This window comes from Lissotriton vulgaris, chromosome 11 (assembly GCF_964263255.1).
Source record: "Lissotriton vulgaris chromosome 11, aLisVul1.2, whole genome shotgun sequence".
Taxonomy (NCBI): domain Eukaryota; kingdom Metazoa; phylum Chordata; class Amphibia; order Caudata; family Salamandridae; genus Lissotriton; species Lissotriton vulgaris.
Genome location: NC_141699.1, coordinates 795910248 through 795931447, shown reverse-complemented (window position 1 = coordinate 795931447; position 21200 = coordinate 795910248). Strand labels below are relative to the sequence as shown.

The 21200-nt window shown below is 45.4% G+C and overlaps 1 protein-coding gene across 3 annotated transcripts in view; it reads left to right on the top strand.

The window, feature by feature from the left end:
* Positions 1-21200, top strand: part of DZIP1L (DAZ interacting zinc finger protein 1 like) — a 764020-nt gene that overhangs the window by 42937 nt on the left and 699883 nt on the right. The window contains exon 1 of one of the 3 annotated variants that reach the window (XM_086943918.1): positions 2557-2651. The exons of the other annotated variants lie outside the window; for them this stretch is intronic. The gene's annotated coding sequence lies outside the window, so the exon portion shown is untranslated. Of the gene's footprint in view, positions 1-2556; positions 2652-21200 lie in introns of those variants that run through there. 3 annotated transcript variants of the gene reach the window in all.

Here is a 21200-nt window from a genome sequence, read left to right as displayed (position 1 = left end):
GCATCGGAGTAAGAAACACTGTAGCACCTGTGTGTCAGTGCAACATCAGCTTAGCACCACTCAGTACTAGCACAGCACCACCTCTGCACCAGTGAAGCACCTCCTCGCTACCAGTGAACTATTATCTCAGCATCAATGCAGCACCAGACCTCAGCATCCGCGCAGCACGGCATTACTGAGCATCACTCAGCACAACCTGAGCACCACCGCAGCATCAGCGCAGCAGCACCTCAAGACCATTGTATTGGTGCATCAGCACCACCTCAGCACCAGTCAGCGTCACTCAGCACCACTTCAGCAGCACCACCGCCTGAGCATCACTCACCAGCACCAGAGCACCACAACAGCACCAACACAGCACTACCTCTGCATCATGCAGCACCAGTGCAGCACTACCTCAACACCAGTGCAGCACCACCTGACTACCAGTGCAGCACTACCTCGCTACCAGTGCAGCACCACCAACTGAGCAACAGCGCATCAACACCACCTCAGCATTACTCACCACCCCTGCACCAGTGCAGCATCACCTCACTACCAGCGCACCACAACCTATGCATCAATGCAGCACCACCACCTCACCAGCAGAGCATCACTCAGCACTACCTCATCACTGCAGCAATGCATCAGTGTAGCACCACTTCAGCACCATCGCAGCATCACTTCAGCATTAGCGCACTTTACAGGTTCGCTTTTTTACAAAATACCACTTTTTGCCCACTTCTTAAACCTACATCCTGCGCTAATATAAAGCTCAGTTGGGCTCGCTTCCTCCCATGAGTGATGTTGTATTAAATGTTGCACATGTTCCTTTTATTTCGATTAACATGCAGGGAGTGCTCCAAAACCAAAATGCTGTTTTGCTTCATTAGCAGTAACTCAATGCAGCCTCTAACGTTTCTTTCCTGCTCTTTCAAAACAGCTGAAACCTAACCTAAAGCTGCAGAGCACAGAGGGCTCAGAGAAATGGTCACACAGAGAGTTGCGGAGGGAGTATCTGTGAATAGACTTGCCTTTGCCCATTTTTAAATATCACAAACAAGGTTGCACTTTATGCTAATAGGGATCGTTATTAATAGCACAGAGAGCTCTGGATGGAGTCACAAGGAAGCATGCCACATCCAGCACACTTTACACGTTTTCTTTTTACTGAATACCGCTTTTTGCCCACTTCTTAATCTTATGGAAAAGCTACACTCCTTCTAGGGGTGATATTATACTAAATGGTGCATGCGTCCCTTTTATTTTAATAAACATGCAGGGAGTGCTCCAAAACCAAAATGTTATTTTGCTTCCATAGCAATAACTCCATTCATCAGCGCAAACCCTTCCTTCGAGGGCCCGAGGGAAATTGCCCCAAACAGCTCCAGAGGAAGTCCCAGGGGCTTGATTACGCATAAATGCCCTTAAACCACAGCTTTCCAAACTTTTCATGTTGGTGACGCACTTTATAGACATTCCTGATTTAGTGACACAGTAATGCAAATATTAAGCACTGGCCTACAGCCTACCTTTGCTGAGAAAACAGCAACGTATGTCACACACAGCATTGAAAACAAGCATTTGCATGTAATAGGTCTAGTATTTCCAAGAGTTTGAGTTATTTGCATTGTAAATGACAATACCATCTATTTATCGGTTTTAAAAACAACACATTAATAAAATCCCTTGTCATTTACAATGGCAGTGGCTCAAACTCTGGTAAATGCAAGACCTATTGCATTGCAAATGCATGTTTTAATTGCTGGCGAGAGGGCGGGACTGCTTACACCTGGAAGGGAGTAAGGGTATGCAACACAGAGGGTGTTGATTCCTGTCATATCGCCCTCTGCCAGCAATAAAAACAAAGAACTAGATGCGACAATCGCTGACCCTCTCATAGTGCTTATTGGACAAATTGTAGTGAATATCTATTAACAAGGTATCTGACTCTCAAGTGATAGTTTCCCGTTTCCTCCATTCAAAATGTTGTATTATTATGCAGTGAATTACGAGGTTCATGCTATGACCTTTCAAAGTATTAACTCGAATCCAATGCCTGTCGTTGATAAAAGTTTAGGTTGAGATTACATTTCCATGTCAGAGGACTGGATTTATAAAGGTAAAAAAGTCGACAGAATGAAGGCGTTTGCTTTCGCATAATAACCAAGGCGCCCTGAGCTTATTTATTTAGAAACGGAGAAAAATCGATTTGCTTCATGTTTAATTTGTACATATTTTGGCAAAGCCACCTTTCTGTCGTTTCCTAGTTTCTCGAACTCACAAAAAGTCAATACTCTATTTCGAATTGGCAATGTGCTATTTATGTTCAAACTGTTTCCGCCAGCCGTGGTGCAAAGATGGCTAGGGACAGGTTTCCGCTTTGAATTGCTGGTAATTGGAAGCCACTCCGAAATCTTGTTAGCAACGGGTGATGAAGAAATCAAATGGCTCCAGGTTGGCTAGAAGCCAGCCTTGCAGCTTGGTAGGAGTGCCTAGGATCCCCTTACCTGTACACACCTAGTTACAGTGGCGTTGATCAACGTAACTGCTTTTGTTGTGGAATGTCTCGCAGGCTGGGCTCTCTCTGTGGGACAAGCTTGAAAAGTAGCGGAGGTCACACAAATTGTGTGTGCATAGTCTGTGCCTCCAATAGAAGATTTGATGCAGTGGTATGTTTTTTTGTTTCATTTCCTCTTCTGTCACAATTACACTGGATTCCTCTTACTCTCTCTTTTTGTGCCTCTGAAGGGCTGAGAATAAGGTGAATATTTCCGAATTTCAGTTCTTGTTCTAAAAAGCTTCTGAAATGCGTCCTAAATGGATTGGCGAACAGTGCTTGTACATGTGACTAAAGCACTAATGCTGAACTATTTTTTTATAGGGAGGCTCCTAAAGCATTCTGCCATTCTTCTGACATTTAAGCTCAATTTACAGTTACTTGAATGTTTGTTGTTGAATATTTTGGCCGACGGTCGAGTCACCGGTTTCAGCCACACTTAGTATATTCGGGCTCAAAGTCATGAATCTGTTTCTGTAACAAAAGTAAACGAAGCGATTGATGTCGTGGGGTCCCATTTACGTATTTATATCAATTCGTGTAGTACGAACCTAGCTATAGAGCATCAGAGTGCTTTACAAAGATGCTTGTAAAGGGTATGATTATGGTGGGAGATGGGCAAGGGAATTAGCAGCTGGGGTTTATCATCTGGGGAGGGGGGTAGTTACACATAGATGAGGTGTTGATTGAGACCCTTCCTGAAAAGAATGGGTGAGGGAGCTACCAGTGGGCAGGGTGTTCGAGATCTCCGGAGTAAAGGCTTGGCATCTTGACTTCTCCTTCCTGCAGCTTTATGTCTCGAACTTTACGTTGTTGTATCAGTGAGTGTTATGTGGCCCCTGGAAATCCCATTCTTACTTGCCAGGTATAGTGGTGTGCGTGGATTTACAGGTCTGTACGTCATCGAACAGATAATGAAAGTGATGTGGGCTGAAGAGCCCTACTCAGGAAGCTAGATATAAATTGAGACAATCATAAGATCTAAGAAAGGACTGATGCAAAGTCCTAATTTACTCCTGTTTGTCTACTTTTCAGAAGTTCTATGCATAACATAGGCCCATGGGAGCTACTGGGTATAACTCCATCGAAATCACAAAACACTCGTCTTAAGCCAATACAAATGTTCAGATCAGCCCGTCATTGCAGACGTCAGCAACTCAGATGATATCATAGGAGCCCATCCAGCTCTGAAAGATCACTAACCTGTAGCCCACTGGGAGAATGTTGGAGTGAAAAGGAATGTGAAGTTATCATCATGAGTGTAGGAAAGTGACCCTTCTTGACATGGTCACCTCCACTTTTTACTGGCATTTGATGTAATTTTGATTGAAGTGCTCTGGGTTCCTGCTAACCAGGTCCCCAGTGCCAGTGTTGTGGAATTTAATAAAATAAGTACTTGTCCATGGGACAAGTTGCTTCAGAAATCTACTTGTCCTGTAAAAAATCCACTTGGCCCTTTAGAGCAGCGATAAATTATGGCAGCAATCTCATTATATGAGAGCTCTGATAATAGCCTTTCTGATTATGCTGGGGCTCATACTATAGTAGGGTTTGAATTCTAGCAATTCCTGCATTTTGCCACCTTTCCACAGATCTACATACTGGGGCTGGAGGTATCATTAAGCAATAGTTCCAGGGTTGGAATGTGCTTTGGAGTCCGTGCAAACCTACTAATTTGCTTGTGTTGGGACTTTTGACCAGCTCTTTTCTAATATTTTCCCATGCTTAGAAAGACTGGAAATGTATTCCTGACAAGGACAGAAATAAAAATGTCTTTCAAAGTTGGTGAAAAAACATGGTTGGAGGGAAAGTGAACTTGTAAAGGCTCAACAGATTTTTGTATGAGCAAAATCTACACTTGCATATTTGCTTGTGCTAAAGGCAGTTCACAAATATCTTTTAAGAGTACGATTTCCTGGCCTACTTTTGTAAATTATTGAGAATTCTGAAAGCAGTAAATATGCACTAATAAAGGGCATATACCACGGGTGCACTTTTGTGACTTTATTTAATAATTGGGCCCCTAATTTTCACTTGAATTAACATAGACCTTTTTATTTTTATTAAAATTCTGACTCTCTTCCTCTATCTATAGACTGGCTTAAATGGGAGTGACAGCATTCTGCACTTTCACAAGCACCATATCGGCACACAAAGTAGCTTTGCTCAGTGCCATAGACTACTGTGGCAATGTGTGCTTTTTGAGACCCAAAAGTATTATTCATTTTTGCCAATGTTTGTTATAATGATGAGGTCCTAGCAGCTCCCATAACAATAAAGTTTTACAAAAATCATGCCAGAACACGACAAAACCAAAACGCTGACTGTTGGACCTGGCCCTTTTTTGGATGGTTAGCCTCAAATGGTTTGCCTTCTTCCTCGTATTATTTCTGACATGTTTATGTTTATTTCTGGACTCTGGGTATATTAACACTGCTAATCAGTGCTAAAGTGCATATGCTCTCTATCTAAATTGTATTGGTGATTGGTTAATCCATGATTGGCATATTTGATTTATAAGTACGTCCCTAGTAAAGTGCACCAGGTGTGCCCAGTGCCTGTAAATCAAATGCTACTAGTGGGGGGCCTGCAGCACTGATTGTGCCACCCACTTGAGTGGCTTGCAAACCTGTCTCAGGCCCGTCATTGGAGTGTCTGTGAGTGCAGTTTTAAACTGCCATTTCGACCTGGCAAGTGCACTGTTAGAACTGGAAGTCTCTAGTTGGCAGTGGTTTGCACCTTTGTCCATATAGGGACCCTTGCTTCTAGTCGGGGTAAGGGGGCTAAACTCCAAAAATAACCCCTGCTCAACCCTGTAGTAGCTTGGCACTTGCAGGAAGGCTTATCTCAGAGGCAGTGTGAAAAGCATTTGTGAACACACACAGTAATACAGTGAAAACACTACAGATGGACACTACACAGGTTTTATAAAAATAAGTATTCTTTATATAGACTTAACACAAGACCCAAATGACAAAAATCCACAATACAGTATTTGGAAAATTACTTTTAAATGTTAAAAATAGCTTAGTTCAAAGTGGATGGTAAATGCTACACGTTTCTCACAAAGTACCTTTGGATGCGTAACGCAAGATAAACAAAAGGTTTGCAGTGAGAGCGATGCGTAGGTTCCTTGCTTCGGGGGAGGCGATGCGTCTGTTCCTCAGTGCTTGCGCAAAGTAGGCGATGTGTCTGTTCCTTACCGGAGAGGAGGTGATGCGTCGATCTCGGGTTGCGTTCCGGTTACAATGCGACAAGATGGTCCCTCGATGTGATGCGACCATCCGGTGCGATGCGACAAGATGGCGTCTTGGATGCAGTGCTACGCATGCAGGTGATGCGTGCACGCCAGACGGCCGTGCGGCGACGCAGGAGCTTCTGAGCCGCGACAGGCCCTGCGACACGCTTCTCCGGTAATGCGACGGCCACCCTTGCGGTGGCAACACGCTTCTCTGGTGATGTGACGACAAACTGCTGTGACATAGACACGCTTCTCCGGTGATGCGACCGCGACCTCGGCTGCGGCGACACGCTTCATCAGGGATTCAATGGCAACCACTGCGGCGACGACATGCTTCTTCTTGTTGCCTCGCGCTTCCAGCTCCCAACAACACGCAGACTTCTGCAGACAGAATTACCAGCTAGGAAATTAAAGGGGGAGCTGGTGGGGAAGTCTTGTATCCCTCAGACTTCAGCGGGAGGCAAACACAATTCAAGCCCTTGGAGATTCTTCTTCAAGATGATGAAAGTTCATTAAAAGTTTCTTCTCCTTTCCTTGGCAAATAAGTAACCAGAAGACACAGAACCGGAGTTCGTGTGTGGCACCAGGCGCCGCAGCCTTTGGGATCAAGATCACTGGGCTGGCCCAAGGGCTGTTGGACTCAATCAACCCTAAGGCAAACATCTTAGAGAACTCCTCCTTGATGTAAGCTCTGACCCTGTCAGTCACTCTGTAAGCTTTGTGCTTAACAGGAGGATTGTCCCCAGTGTCCACATCATGGATGCACCACTCAGTGACACCAGGAACCAGGAAGAACATATCAGAGAATTGTCCCAAAAGTTGCAGACAGTCATTCTGCTGCTAAGTGGTCAGGGTGGTAGAGAGGTTTACACCATCCACTGACCCATCCTGCTCTGTTGCAGACAGGAGGTAAGGAAGAGGCTCAGTCTCCTCCTCCATTCCAGCATCTTTTGCTAGGAGCATGCCCAATTCAGACCTCTCCAATTGGGGCTTTAGGCGGTTAACATGTAGGGCCTGCAAAGGGTTCCTAGGAGACTGCAAATCCACCAGGTAGGTGACATTACTCTTGCGCTCCACCACCTCAAATGGTCCGGTCCATTATCCTGGAGCGCACAGGGCTCCACTGGGTCCTTGACCCAAACTTTCTGTCCAGGCTGAAACTTGATCAGAGTGGCATTCTTATCATACCACCGTTTCATCTCTTCCTGGCTGGCTTCCAGATTCACCTGAGCAAGCTGTCTGAAACGCCTTGTCTGGTTCCTGAAGGCAAGCATGTAACTGTACTGAGAAGAAGTTCCCATGAATGAGATATTCAATAAAACAACTTAATTAACAAATCAATTAGGACAATAAAGTTAAGAAAATTGTACACAATTTATTAATATTACAAAATATATTAAAAAACACAAGTGGGCAAGAGCGCCACTGTACACAAATAAAAACAAATAAATTGGAGGAAAAATTGTTAAAACAGTTTTTTGACATACATGGAGATCAAAATCGACCAGCAATATTGATACGAGGAAAGGGGAACAGACAACAGTACGACATCCAATTGTTACAGTACTAAGTGTACATTCAAACTCAATGTGATAACCATGTGCTGTGCACAGTTTTTATATTGTATCAACACAGGTATCCGAGTCTAGGAATTGTACTTGAAAATTGCGTCGACGCGTTTCGGTGGTTGAAATAGTTTTGGACCACCTTTATCAAGACTCTATCTTTTGTCTGTCGTGTATCTGGGGTCAAGAACGATCACCCTTTAAATTCTTGTTTGGATAAACTCCCTGTACGTTCAGTTGTAGAAATGTGCGCTTAAGGATAAGTGAGTTGACATCAGTTTTCCTTCACGCTTTTGTGTGTCTGACTTCAGTTTAAAAGTCCTGCAGATAAACGTGGTGCGCTTGGCGATACTGCTCGTTAAAGAGCGTCTTTTTCTGTTTAAAAGAAGTGGACTGAAACCAGAGAAGCAGGCAGTTCTCTTCGGCCGAATAGGGAAACAATTGTTTTCGCCGGGAGGACAAGACGAAAGCGCCCCTGGTTTCCACTTCTATTTCAACCACCGAATGTACACTTAGTACTGTAACAATTGGATGTCGTACTGTTGTCTGTTCCCCTTTCCTCGTATCAATATTGCTGGTCGATTTTGATCTCCATGTATGTCAAAAAACTGTTTTAACAATTTTTCCTCCAATTTATTTGTTTTTATTTGTGTACAGTGGCGCTCTTGCCCACTTGTGTTTTTTAATATATTTTGTAATATTAATAAATTGTGTACAATTTTCTTAACTTTATTGTCCTAATTGATTTGTTAATTAAGTTATTTTATTGAATATCTCACTCAAGGGAACTTCTTCTCAGTATTGGTTGTTTAACCCTACTTCCCTTGAATTTTTTAAGGGGTACCTCTCACTTTGTTTCATAAGCATGTAACTGTATACATCCTGGGGAGGTTTACTGGGAGCTTTCTCCAAGTCTTCTTTCACCAGACTCAGAGGTCCTCTTACCGGGTGACCGGACAGCAGTTCAAAGGGACTGAACCCTAAGGACTTCTGTGGCACCTCACCGTAAGCAAACAGGAGGCATGGCAAGAGGACGTCCCACTTACGCCGCATGGGTTCATGCCCTTCAGGGTCCTTTTGAATCTCTCAACCGGCCCAGTACCTTGGGGGTGGTAAGGAGTGGTGAACTTGAACGTTACACCGAACTCCTGCCACAGGGACTTCATATATTTGGATATGAAATTTGGTACCACGGTCTGACACCACCTATCTGGGGAACCCCACACGGGAGAAAATTCCCATCAATACACGTCCCACCACAGGAACCGTCACTGTCCTGAGAGGGATTGCTTCCAGTTACCGGGTAGCATGGTCCACCAAGACCAAGATAAACATGTTGCCCATGGCTGTCTTGGGGTCCAGACGCCCCACAATGTCAATGCCCACCCGGTCAAAGGGGGTACTGACCACAGGGAAAGGTTGTAGAGGAGCCTCGTGCTTCCTTCCATATTTACCACTTGCCCTGCAAGTCTTACAAGTCCAGCAATGAGTGTCTGAACTCTTGATCATCTGGGCCCTATAAATGTGGGTGACAAGCCTGTCAAAGGTCTTGTCCTGCCCCAGATGCCCAGCTAAAGGAACATCAAGAGCCAAACCCAGTAGGAAGGCTCTGAAGCACTGGGGTACCACTAGGAAATGGGCTGACCCAGGCTCAGCAACCTTAGGCTCGCTATACAGGAGACCATTCCCCAGTAGATCCAATGTGATCCAGACTGATCACCTGCTGCCTGGTTTGTGGCCTGCTCCTCACAGAATTCCTCCGTGGAGGGTCTTCCTTCTTGCTGCCAATGGGTCAGCTCTGGCAGGTCCCCCAGTTCAGCCACTTATTCCCCTGTAGGTTCCCGGGCATTCCCTCAAGGTCTGCCTCCTCCTGGACCGTTGGAACTGTGGGGGCTGGTTTCCCGCACCCCCTATCTCTTTTCTTGAAGGCAGGTACCTGGGCCATACTTTCAGGCTCCAGGTCCTCTTGAACACCCTTACTGGCTGTCATAGACGGAGTGGTCACACATGCCCACTCAAGGCAGACCCAACATCTCTAAATGAGACCTTATCTCCACCTTAGCCCAAGGGGAGTTCTCTAAATCGTTGCCCAACAGACAATCCACAGGCATGTCTGGCCTCACAGCTACTTGAAGGGTACCTGAGACCCCCCCCCCCCCCACTCAAAGGGAACCTGAGCCACCTCACATTGGCTCTCTGAGTTGTCCGCTGAAACTACAGGGAAGAATGCGTGAGGGATCACCTGCTCCTTAAACACCAGCCAACAACTGACAGCTGTCACACTGGCCCCAGTGTCTCTCAGACCCTCTACCCTATGGCCATTGATGGTCACCCACCTCCTTTTTTTTAGGGTTGTCAGGCAGCTAGATCCTAGGGACCATCTCACAATCTTCTAAAGAGACAAGGGACATGTCTGTTGGACCCCCCCACCCTGGGCACCCATCTGCTTTCCCCCCAGGGCTACACTTGCCATCTGGCAGGGAGGTGCTTGAGGTGGTGCATTGGGATCACTCTGAGGACACGTAGGATCATACCAACAGTGGTCCACTAGACCACACTTAATACAGGTAGAGGGTCCCTGCGAACAGGTTTACCTGTAGGGCCTCCGGCTTCATCTTAGGGGGGGCTGGGAACCCTTCCCTTGGTTCCCTTGGGGATTACTTTGGGGCTATTTCTGGAACTCTTTCTGTTTACCCTTGTCCCCCCCTACTCTTCTGCTGGGGACCCTGCCCACTTTTGGCACAGTCTCCCACATGACACTTGTGAACTCCGGTACTGACCCAGCCGTCTGCCTCCTCAGCAAGCTTCCTAGGGTTAGTTAGCTTGCTATAAATAAGGTGCTGGCGTAGCTCTGGAAAACAGTTACCAGACAAGTGCTCCGATGCAAACAAATCATAGAGCTCCTCAAAAGTATTCACTTTGCTACCCTTCACCCAACCATCCATAGCTCTGCAAAAGAAAGACACATATTTCACCCAGGTAGTTGCCTCCAGTTTCTTACAATTCCTGAACCTCTGTCTATAGTGCTCTGGGGTCAACCCATACCTTGTCCTCAGGGCTTCCTTCATGTGGGTATAAGGCATCCTATTCTCACTGGGTAGGTCTAGCAAAGTATCCCTCCCCTCACTCACAAAGCGACCCCACGACCCAGCTCCCCAATCCTTCTCAGGACCCGGTGGGCCAACATTGCCATTTCATAGGCTGCAAGCCACTGCCCAACATCTTCATGCTTATGAAAATCCTTAATGACGTCCTTGGGGAAATATACTCTTCCTTCTGCAGGCACAGATGGTGTGCTAAGAAAAACCAAAGGTGATGATGGACGGAGCGTTGACAATGCAAACACTCACCCCCAGTCAACTGATCTGGATTTAATCCATCACCGTTCTTAAGCTCACTCCGCCACCCCAGTTCAGACATGGCCATATGCAAATCAGTCTGACCCTGTGCCTCATGGGAACAATCCAGCCCGAACTGAAAAGCCATATCCTCCCTGGACTGGAGTCAAGCTTCCCAGGACCGGTTTCTGGCATTACAGCCGTCTTCAGCCGGGCTTGCTTGAGGCACAGGGTCAGACGGATTTGCATATGGCCATGTCTGAACTGGGGTGGCGGAGTGAGCTAAAGAACAGTGATGGATTAAACCCAGATCAGTTGACTGGGGGTGAGTGTTTGCATTGTCAACGCTCCGTCCATCACCACCTTTGGTTTTTCTTTGTTCGCCCTAAATTGGCAGGTTATGCTCAGACGTGAGTCCCTTGCTCACTTTGCCACTGGAATCAAGCAAGCCCGGCTGAAGACGGCTGTAATGCCAGAAACCGGTCCTGGGAAGCTTGATGGGTGTGCTGCCACCAGAGGGATTAATTTCTAAGCTTCTAGCTTTGTTCTCCAACTCCCTCAACATTCTCTCATGTTCTAATCGCATTCTCTCTCTTTCCAATGCTAACTTGTTATTTTCAAACTCCAGTTTCTTATTCTCTAGGTCCTTTTGACCCACCATCTTGAGCTTGGTCAGCTCCATTTTATGTATTCTATTTTCTCCCTGTCCCCCAGCTCTCCGGGGGACTTGGAAGAAACACTGCTGCCTGGTAGAGAAGGTACTCTCTCCCCGGCTGGACCCAATGGCCCAACTCGCTGCCCATCTGTATCCTCGACCTCCTCCACTTGCACAGAGGCATTTCTCGCTTCCAAACAGGCCCTCAGCACCTTTTGGAACTCATCCTTCTTAAATTTTCTACAGAAGTATTTCAGCTGTTTCACAGTGTAGTTATCCACCCTCTCTTCCTCAAAATGTAGATCCCTAGATGCATTGGATGCTGTTTTGCTCATGGCAATAAGATTTGGCAGTCTTTAGCAAAAATAACAGTTTGAAGAGAAAAAAATTCTACCAAAATATATGTGGTTGCATTTGGTCTGCACTTACTAGTAGTGTACACCAATCACTGTATATGAGTCACAAATGCAAGTCCACAACCCTCTCCGCTGACCACCAATGCTAGAACTGGGGGTCTCTAGTTGGCAATGGTTTGCACCTTTGTCCAAATAGGGACCCTTGCTTCTAGTCAGGGTAAGGGGGCTACACTCCTAAAATATACCCTGCTCAACCCTGTGGTAGCTTGGCAGTTTTGAAGCATTTGTGAACACATACAGTAATACAGTGAAAACACTACAGATGGACACTACACAGGTTTTATAAAAATAATTATTTTTTATATAGACTTAACACAAGACCCAAACGACAAAAATCCACAATACAGTATTAGAAAAATTACTTTTAAATGTTAAAAATAGCGTAGTTCAAAGTTGATGGTAAATTCAACATGTTTCTCACAAAGTACCTTTGGATGTGTAACGCAAGATAAACAAAAGGTTCGCAGGGAGAGCGATGCGTCGGTTCCGTGCTTCGAGGGAAGCGATGCATCAGTTCCTCAGTACTTGCTCACAGTAGGCAATGCGTCTATTCCTTACCGGAGAGTGAGGTGATGCGTCGATCTCGGGTTGCATTCCGGTTACAGTGCAACAAGACAGCACCTTGATGCGATGCGACAAAATGGTGGGATGCGACAAGATGGCATCTTTGATGCGGTGCGATAACGTGATGGTGGTGCGTGCACGCCTGACGCCCGTGTAGCTACTTGGCAACTTCTGAGCCGCGACAGGCCCTGTGACACGCTTCTCCGGTGATGCGACATCGACCCTTGCAGTGGCGACACGCTTCTCCGGTGATACGATGACAAACAGCTGCGACGGAGACACGCTTCTCCAGTGATGCGAGAGCGACCTCTGCGGCGACGGCACGCTTTTCCGGTGATGCGACGGCAACAACTGCGGCGGCAAAACACTTCTTCTTGTAGCATCGCGCTTCCAGCTCTCAACAATACGAAGGCTTGTGCAGACAGAATTCCCAGCAAGGAAATTGAGGAGTGGGGGGCTGGTGGATAAGTCTTGTATCCCTGAGACTTCAGCAGGAGGCAAGCAGAATTCAAGCCCTTGGAGATTCTTCTTCAAGATGATAAAAGTTTATCAAAAGTTCCTTCTCCTTTCCTTTGCAAATAAGTAACCACTGCAGGCCAACCCAAGAAAATAACACAATGGCACTGGGGCAGTCAAATCCTTCAGCTTCCTTGGTTCCACTCCTTGGCAAGGTTCAGTTTGATTCCCAGAAGTGATCTAAAGTCTTGGGGTCTGGGCCCCAATATTTATACTACTAATTTCTTTGTTCTCTGAAGGCAGAGAGTGTCTGTACCTGGCCAAAACCAGTACTGTCCTCACTGCAGCAGCTTCCTGGCAGGAGGTGGATACAGCATTGTTGAAAGCAGACCTAGCCTAGGTAGCTGAATGGAAATCTCCTCCCCCTACTCTCTATTCTATGAGGGCTCATGGGAATGAAAGGAAATCTCCGCCCCTACTCTCTATTCAGCCAAGGTCCTATTCAATCCAGCCCTGACTCATCAGACTGCTGGAGCAAAAGCCCTCCTGTCACTCACAAACCAGACTCCTGTCACTCACAAACCAGACATGCAAAACACAACCTAGCAGAGGCTGGCTGGATGGTTAGGTAAGAAAATATCTACTTCCTGAAAGTGGTATTTTAAAACACAGAATGTAAAAATCACCTTCACTGAAAGATGTATTTTAACATTCTGAGTTCAGGCATACTAAATTATATTTTCTACCATGTTCCCTGGGTCAGTTAGGATTATAAGATGGTATAATCAGATTCCCCATTCTGGCCTATTTGGACAGGTAGCCTTGCAATAGTGAAAAACGAAATTGGCTGTAATTCACTAACAGGACATGCTACACACGTCCTACGCACGTCCTACCTTCTACTTACAATGCACCCTGCCATTGGCCCTACCTTAGGGGTGGCTAACAAGTAGAAAAGTGAAGGTTTAGGGACTGGTAAGTGGGTGCACTTACCAAGTCGACATGGCAGTACTAGACTGCACACAGGCTCTGCAAAAGCAAGCCTGAGACCCACTTTACAAGCTACTTCGGTGGGTGGCAGAATCAGTACCGCAAGCCCACTAGCAGCATTTGATCTACAGGCCCTGGGCACACATGGTGCACTGTACTAGGGTCTGACAAGTAAATCAAATAAGCCAATCATGGAGTTACTAATCCATTACAGCAATTTACAATAGGGAGCACTTGCACTGTGGCCCTGAATAGCAGTGGCACAGTGCCCAAAGCATGTAAACAACCAAAAACATATCAAAAACAGAAGAGACAACAGCAAAAAATGGAAGGGAGACTTACGCCTATGGTACCAGGTCTAACATGCACCCACTTGCCCGGCCCAGACCTTCTCTTTTACTCCATGCAAGTCACACAAAGGTAGGCCCAACACAGCTGCAGGGGGCAGTGTATTTATGGAAGGTTTTTTTTATTTAAATTTAGACACACCATGATCGAGCTTGTGCTACAACCACTGTCTGGCAGCGAGTAAAATGCAAATGGGAGGTACACAGTTATGTGCCTACAACCCGGAGGCCGGCAGCGAGTCTCATGAAAAGAAAGTTCAAGCCTGTTAAAAGCAGTGTGCAATGACTGTGAAGTAACCATGTGTATCTAAAATTTGAACCAAATAACACCCAAAGAAAAGCGCCCCGCCCTAGCCCACCCCCCTCCCTCACCCTAAACCTCCTCCACACCACTATGTGACCATACTCTTGTGTCCCCGTTATCCAGCTGGGGTTCTTTCCGAGCACAGACACAACAGTTTCTCAACAACGTGGTTATGTTGTGACTTCCTGATCGTTAGATGTTAGGCGCAGGATTCTTAAAAATTGGAGGCGATTCATTTCCCTAAATTCTTTTGCTAGGATAGTGATTATTGGTGCCTATAACTGTGTGTAGGTTTCACCCCTGTTGTCGAGCATCATTGACATGCGCTCCATGGCTAATTCAATCCACAGTCTCCTCAGCCATGCAGTGTGGTCTGGAACTATCTCAGTGCCCCGATTAGCTAGCAGGACCAGTCTTGCAGTGTTCAGAGCTAAGGCTATTTGCCCCCTCTAAGCGAGCGCAAGGGAAAGGTCAGGGGATTGGGGAGACCCAAAAGGGTATAGATCAGGAAGCATGGAGTAGCCGTATTGAAAACTTTGTCTATGTCGTTACCGACCAGTTCCCAATACCTAACCAGTTTGGGGCAATGCCATAGAAGGTGTATCAGGGATTCTGCCTGCCCGCACCCTCGCCAGCAGGATGCCAAGCGATCTTTGTTCCAGTCATGCTGTCAGGCTGGTGTTAGGTAGCAATATGATGCTACTTTGTAGGCCACCTCCGTATCTGCCGTATCATGTGCCGTGTGGTAGTTTTGTAGTGTATGTCCTGCCATCTTTCTCAGATAATGTTCAGCCCAGTTCTTCCTCCCATCTCATCTCAGCTGTCCTTTGGATTTGTATGCTTTAGGGGTCGCTGAGAGGAGAACATATAGTTCTGAAATGACTCGTTTACCATCAGTTTTGGTTATAAGCCATTTTTCAAACTGTTATTGGGCGAGATGCTCCCGCCCGCATATCCGGTGATGTCACCCAGTGTATTGCCTTATTATATGGGAAGAGATCAGCTGCCTGTAGCGTGCATTTCCTCTGAAGTTGATCGAAGGGAATTTATTTATTATTTGTTTATTTAGAAGTTTGTAAAGCGCGCAGCTACCTCCGACGGAGGTGTCCCGGCGCTGAAGACAACATCTAGTGAGGTTCAGTGAATTTCAGGGGGAAAAGAGTGGGCTAGATCAAGGAGAAGAGCCAGGTCTTAAGTTTCTTTCGAAACAGAGGTTCAGAAGTCAAGAATCTCAGTTCTATTGGCAGATGATTCCACAGTCTGGAGATGGTTAGATCTGAGATTTCGGGATGCTTGTGAGATCTTCAGTCTGTGTCTCAGGTAGGCGGGGTCTCGACCATTAAGAGCTCTAAAAGCAAGGGTCAGGGATTTGAACTGAATACGTAGTCTCACTGGGAGCCAATGGAGTTTGATCAGATGGGGTGAAATGGAATGACGGTAGGGAACATTACAGATCACGCAAGTCAAAAATTAATTCCCTTTGGGCGAATTAACGTTGATACATAAGTACTTACAGACAGACAATAAACTCACCAATACCAAAAAGTAACAAGGAAGCAATGATAATAGTGAAAAATTCAATACACGTGAAAACACTATGGTAAAATTAAATCTTCGGACAATTTATTAACATACATTATATTCGTTAAAAATTGGGAAACACATACAGGATGGAACAATAATAAATAAAATCAACATTCCAATAAAAAGGAGCTACAGGAAAAGGACTAAACTCAAATAGAACAGTTATTTTGAATTTTCCTTGATTTCTTATTCCAAATTAACTCCTTAAGCATCGACGTGTTTCGGCGGTATAGTCAGTATATAACCGCCTTCATCAGGGTAATTGTACAAATGTTTCCCAATACTTCTGAAAATTAAAATAAGATCGGTCTTAGTTACAGATAATAAACACAACGGATCATATTTAACAAAAACATATTTAATAAACATAATGTAAACATCCTACTCCATCTCTGAACACACATAAACATTGCTTCCAGATTACAAAACAACATTCAACAATTACATATAGTAGAGACCACACATAGGTCTGAGTAGTAAACAATGCATTTCAATTCATTTCGTCACATGGATACATTGCTCATGTTGACTCTATTTCAAAAGACCTCTATTATAACCACCTAAGAAAGGCCAGGAACATATAGCCAAGACTCCAATCTCAATGGGAAAATCAGATTATTAGTTGAGCCAATTCTGAAATGGAGGTGGTAATAAGGAGAACCATGATATATCACCTACCTCTGGTACAAAAGGGATCTTTCAGTGTGTCATAAGGGGTATACTGCCTCCTTATCCTTTGCAGGAGATATTCGTCCAGCGAATTATCTTCTTAGCATATACAGTGTTCCTATATATGACATAGATAAACACCTCATTTAATATTTACGGAGACCAATATCTTCTATTCAATAAGAATCCTTAACTCATAGCCTATCCAGATAACATATTTAAAGGGGCAGGTATAACTATATCAAATTTAGATGTACCTATGTAAGTTTTTAACGCTGACCTAAGTGTTGACAAACCTACCGCAAAAAGGTCAGGTCTCCAAGTTATCATAGTCTAGCCCTACCTATAACGATTTTCCAACATGTTTATCAATTTGCTCAGTGTAGTACGCTTCTGACACGATTCGTGTCTATTTGTTTGGGTTACAGGATAGGCACGGAGAAAACAATCTCGTGTTTTGGGTATTTATCCGTAACCTGGAACCACATAACGCTGTAACGAAAAGGGTATTGATGTGAATTCTTTTTCAATCGTATTTGTGATTATGCCCTGTGTCATTAGCAGGTACAGATGCATAACTTCTTGTTCCATGTTTGATTACGCTTTCTGCGTCGTGTGTATCTTTTGGCAGAATTTTCTGAGTACAACATGATATCTCTGAGCAAATTGATAACCCACAACTGATATAAAGGATACAACAACATTGATAACTGATGTCCAAAGTTCGTCTGTTCCAGTGGAATGGGATGGTCTGTGGCCATAGAGGACATGTCTACCCCACCAGGGAAACCTTTGTGGTATTGCAGAATCATCCAGGAGTCTGGCAGTAAGGGTGACGTCTTCAGTGTCCTCGATATTCCTGCCATCCCGCCGTCGTTGCTAACACCACCCGACTCCCTCTACGACCTTATGTAGCTAGGCTGCCCCTATCTCAGGAAGCCTCAGAGAGGGTAGAGTCCGCTGAGAGGGCCTGCAGGACCGCTCGTCTTTCTTTGCAGATGGTGTCCGGGTCCTGTTTCTTTTTTCATACTATTCCACGTTTCTCACTTTAACATGGCGCGCACGAACGCAGTCCTCTTTCTACTACCACGTTTTCTAACATAACTGGGGCACTTCCGTATTCGTCTCCCATTCACACGCCGCAATCACTCGTCTGTTTGCCTAGCACCCGTGAACCCTTACCCGGTAAGATTTCTCACACTTCCATAGACGGCTAATCTCGGTTTCTGAGATTACCGCCCATTCACTGCTATATTCCAATATTTTTTTTCTTTTAACAGGGAAGCTTCCCACACGATACGATCTACCCCCGTGTACGGGTGAGCAGCAACTTTTACTTTAGGTTTCACGCACCCTTTGGACCATTAGATCACTTTTTCATAACTTTCATATTTGTTTCCCTCTAGCTCCCCTTTCTGCAGCGTATTATCGACTTGCATTAACCTTGATCATACACTCCCCGCTAGATATGTAAGCGTCGATTTCCTTTATCACCCTCACGGCGTCATCACTCTTTATGTGTTTGCATGTTTTTCACCACATAGCTCAGCATGCGTTTTGGTGTACGTTCACGGCTAGACATGTAAGCGTCCACTCCCTTTACGAACCGCACGGTACCTTCACCTTTTTAACGTCTCTGCTTGTATTCCACCACGCAGTTTAGCACTTATTGGTTTCTTGATTCATACACTTTTCAGCCATTCATTGGGACACAGGCTTTTACTTTTGACTTTTCTGGTTCCATCCTTCAATCCCATAATGTTGTTTAGAACATAAGTTCTTGCTCTCTAGGTATGATGTGCTATACATATTTCTGCCAGCAATGTATATTTACACACTAAATTATCTTGTAGATTCCCCTGACGAAGGGCTCATTGTTAAGCCCGAAATGCATTGGGACGCACCAACAAACAATATTTCTGAAATCTTGTGATGATACAACAACTTTACTTGAATACTAATTAAATAATCATCGAGCAACAATTCACCAACGGCATTCGTGAAGACTCATTGAATTGTTATTACTTTATGTTTAAATGTTAAATTGGAATCTTCTATGATTAATATAGCAGAATTGTTTATATATTTACCATTTACACTCAATCGAGTGAACGGCGCAGTGCATTAGGCTCCTGAGAAATTCTCAGGAAACTCCCTACACTTTCAGACTAAAGGTTTAGCAGGACCTTCTACCTTTTGCACTCAATGAAAAGCTTTATGACAATTAATCACATTTGTTTCACTAGATAATTCAATTTTAATGAGTGCACCCGCTGCTGCGTAACCTTCTCTGACAGACAAAACCTTGGCATTAACGAAGACTAAATATTTTTTTTGAGTAGCTAACAGAAAACAAATACACAGCAACTTGCTTTTAAACATTAGCGCGCCGCATTGACTGCACACTGTTGTACCCAGCGGATTTTCTGATTGTTGAGGCAGAACTTCATTTCTATTGCTGTGTTCAGTGTGCCAGCTGCAGTCTTCCTATAGTGCAGCCTGATTTTATTGAAGAGGAGCCTGTGATAGGAACATTGTGCCGTGCCTCTGTGCCTGAATCAGCCGCCATGCCATGTCTCTGAATTACCCGTCTTGCCATGTCCCTGAATCAGCCGCCATGCCATGTCTCTGAATCAGTCTCTGAATCAGCAGCCAATCCGGTATCTCTGTGCCACACAGTTCGGATACCGCAAAAGCAGAGCCTGCCCTTCCAGTTAAAACAAGCCCACCATAATTAAAAGAAGTGAAAAGCAAGCATACGCAAACCAAAAGAAGCCCAAGGCAAGCATAAGGGCAATGTTAATAAATAAATAAATGCGCACAATGAGTACTGTTTGATGGTTCATAGGTGGGAGATGTCTACTTTAGAGGCAATGCAACAAAAAAAAACATTAGGGCGCAGTAAATAAAGGCGCACAACGAGCCTGCTTGATGCAGTTACATAGGTGGGAGCGGTGTGTTTTGCGGGCAAGCTATGAGAAAAAAAAAATCATACCGGGCTGCTAAGGCACACAGTGAGCGCTGCTCCTGCTGTGTGGGAGGTGGGAATGGTCTGCTTTACAGGCACAGGAAGACAAGGGCAGCTCTAGCGAGTGGTGTGTGTGGCGGCGGCCGCAATTGCGCTGCTCATGCTGTGTTGGAGGTGGGAGGGGCTTGCTTTACAGGCACGGCAAAACAAAGGCAGCGTCCTGTGAGGAGTATGTGCGGCAGAGGCCGACCTTGTGAAACTAAAGGCGTGCATGGCGCACTAAAATAAAAAATGAAACTAAAAGAGCTCATGGCTCGCTTGAAAACAACACAAGGATTGGTCAATGCAGGAAAGTATGCTACAGCCTATAGAACTTGAGAAAAAGTATAGGGCCCGCACAGGAGCCAAGAAAATCTAGGAAAGGGAGGGGTGGTATGTTAACCCTTTTGCAGGCAGTACCTAAAACAAACACATTCGCCCTTAAAAGTAAGCCCACACAAAACGAATATCCTATCAGAAAAAGCCCAGCTGATGGTGGACATCGAGTGGAAGCCACGGTGGGGAGGCAGTAGTAAAAAAGGCAGCAGTAACACAACTGTGGCATGAAGAGGAGATGGGAGGAATAATACTATATTTGAATCTAAGCAGCTAGGGCGCTAAGGGTAAACGCAGACAAACAGTAACAAAGCAGGAAACCAGGAAAAAAATAGCCCCCAAAAGAACAGATAAATAACCATAGTGGGATGAGACAGTACTACATTCCTGCTATGTGAGAGGAATGGAAAAGAGAAAGGAAGAACAAAGAGGCAGGACTAACCACTAGCAAGCAAGGATTTTAAGAGGAAACTGACATACACAAGGAAAAGCAATAGCAAGAAGGCTTCAGAAGTGTTTGCTGCACTTTAAAAAGACCCCAAAATAAATCAAGTTGGCCCCAGTCTGGAGAATATCACTCATTCAAATAGCTTTATTCGACAGTTTTGTCATAAAAGCTCGACAACAACAATTCTATCACATGCAACAACAATTCAATCAATCAATTAATCAATCAATCAAGAACATTTATATAGCGCACTACTCACCCGGAGGGTCTCAAGGCACTTGGGGGGGGGGGTCCGCTACTGCTCGAACAGCCAGGTCTTGAGCTGCTTCCTGAAGGCGAGGTGGTGTTGGGTCAGGCGGAGGTGGGTCGGGAGGGAGTTCCAAGTCTTGGCGGCCAGGTAGGAGAAGGACCTTCCTCCTGTGGTGGCTCTTCGGATGCGGGGGACCGCGGCGAGGGCGTGGCTGGTCGATCGGAGCGGACGAGTGGGAGTGTAGAAGTTGAGGCGGCTGTTGAGGTATCTTGGGCCTTGGTTGTGTAGGGCTTTATGTGCGTGGGTGAGGAGACGGAAGGTGATTCTCTTGTTGACCGGGAGCCAGTGCAGGTCTCTCAGGTGTCCGGAGATGTGGCTGTGTCGGAGGATGTTGAGGATGAGTCTTGCTGAAGCGTTCTGGATGCGCTGGAGTCTCTTCTGGAGCTTGGCGGTGGTTCCGGCGTAGAGGGCGCTGCCGTAGTCCAGTCGGC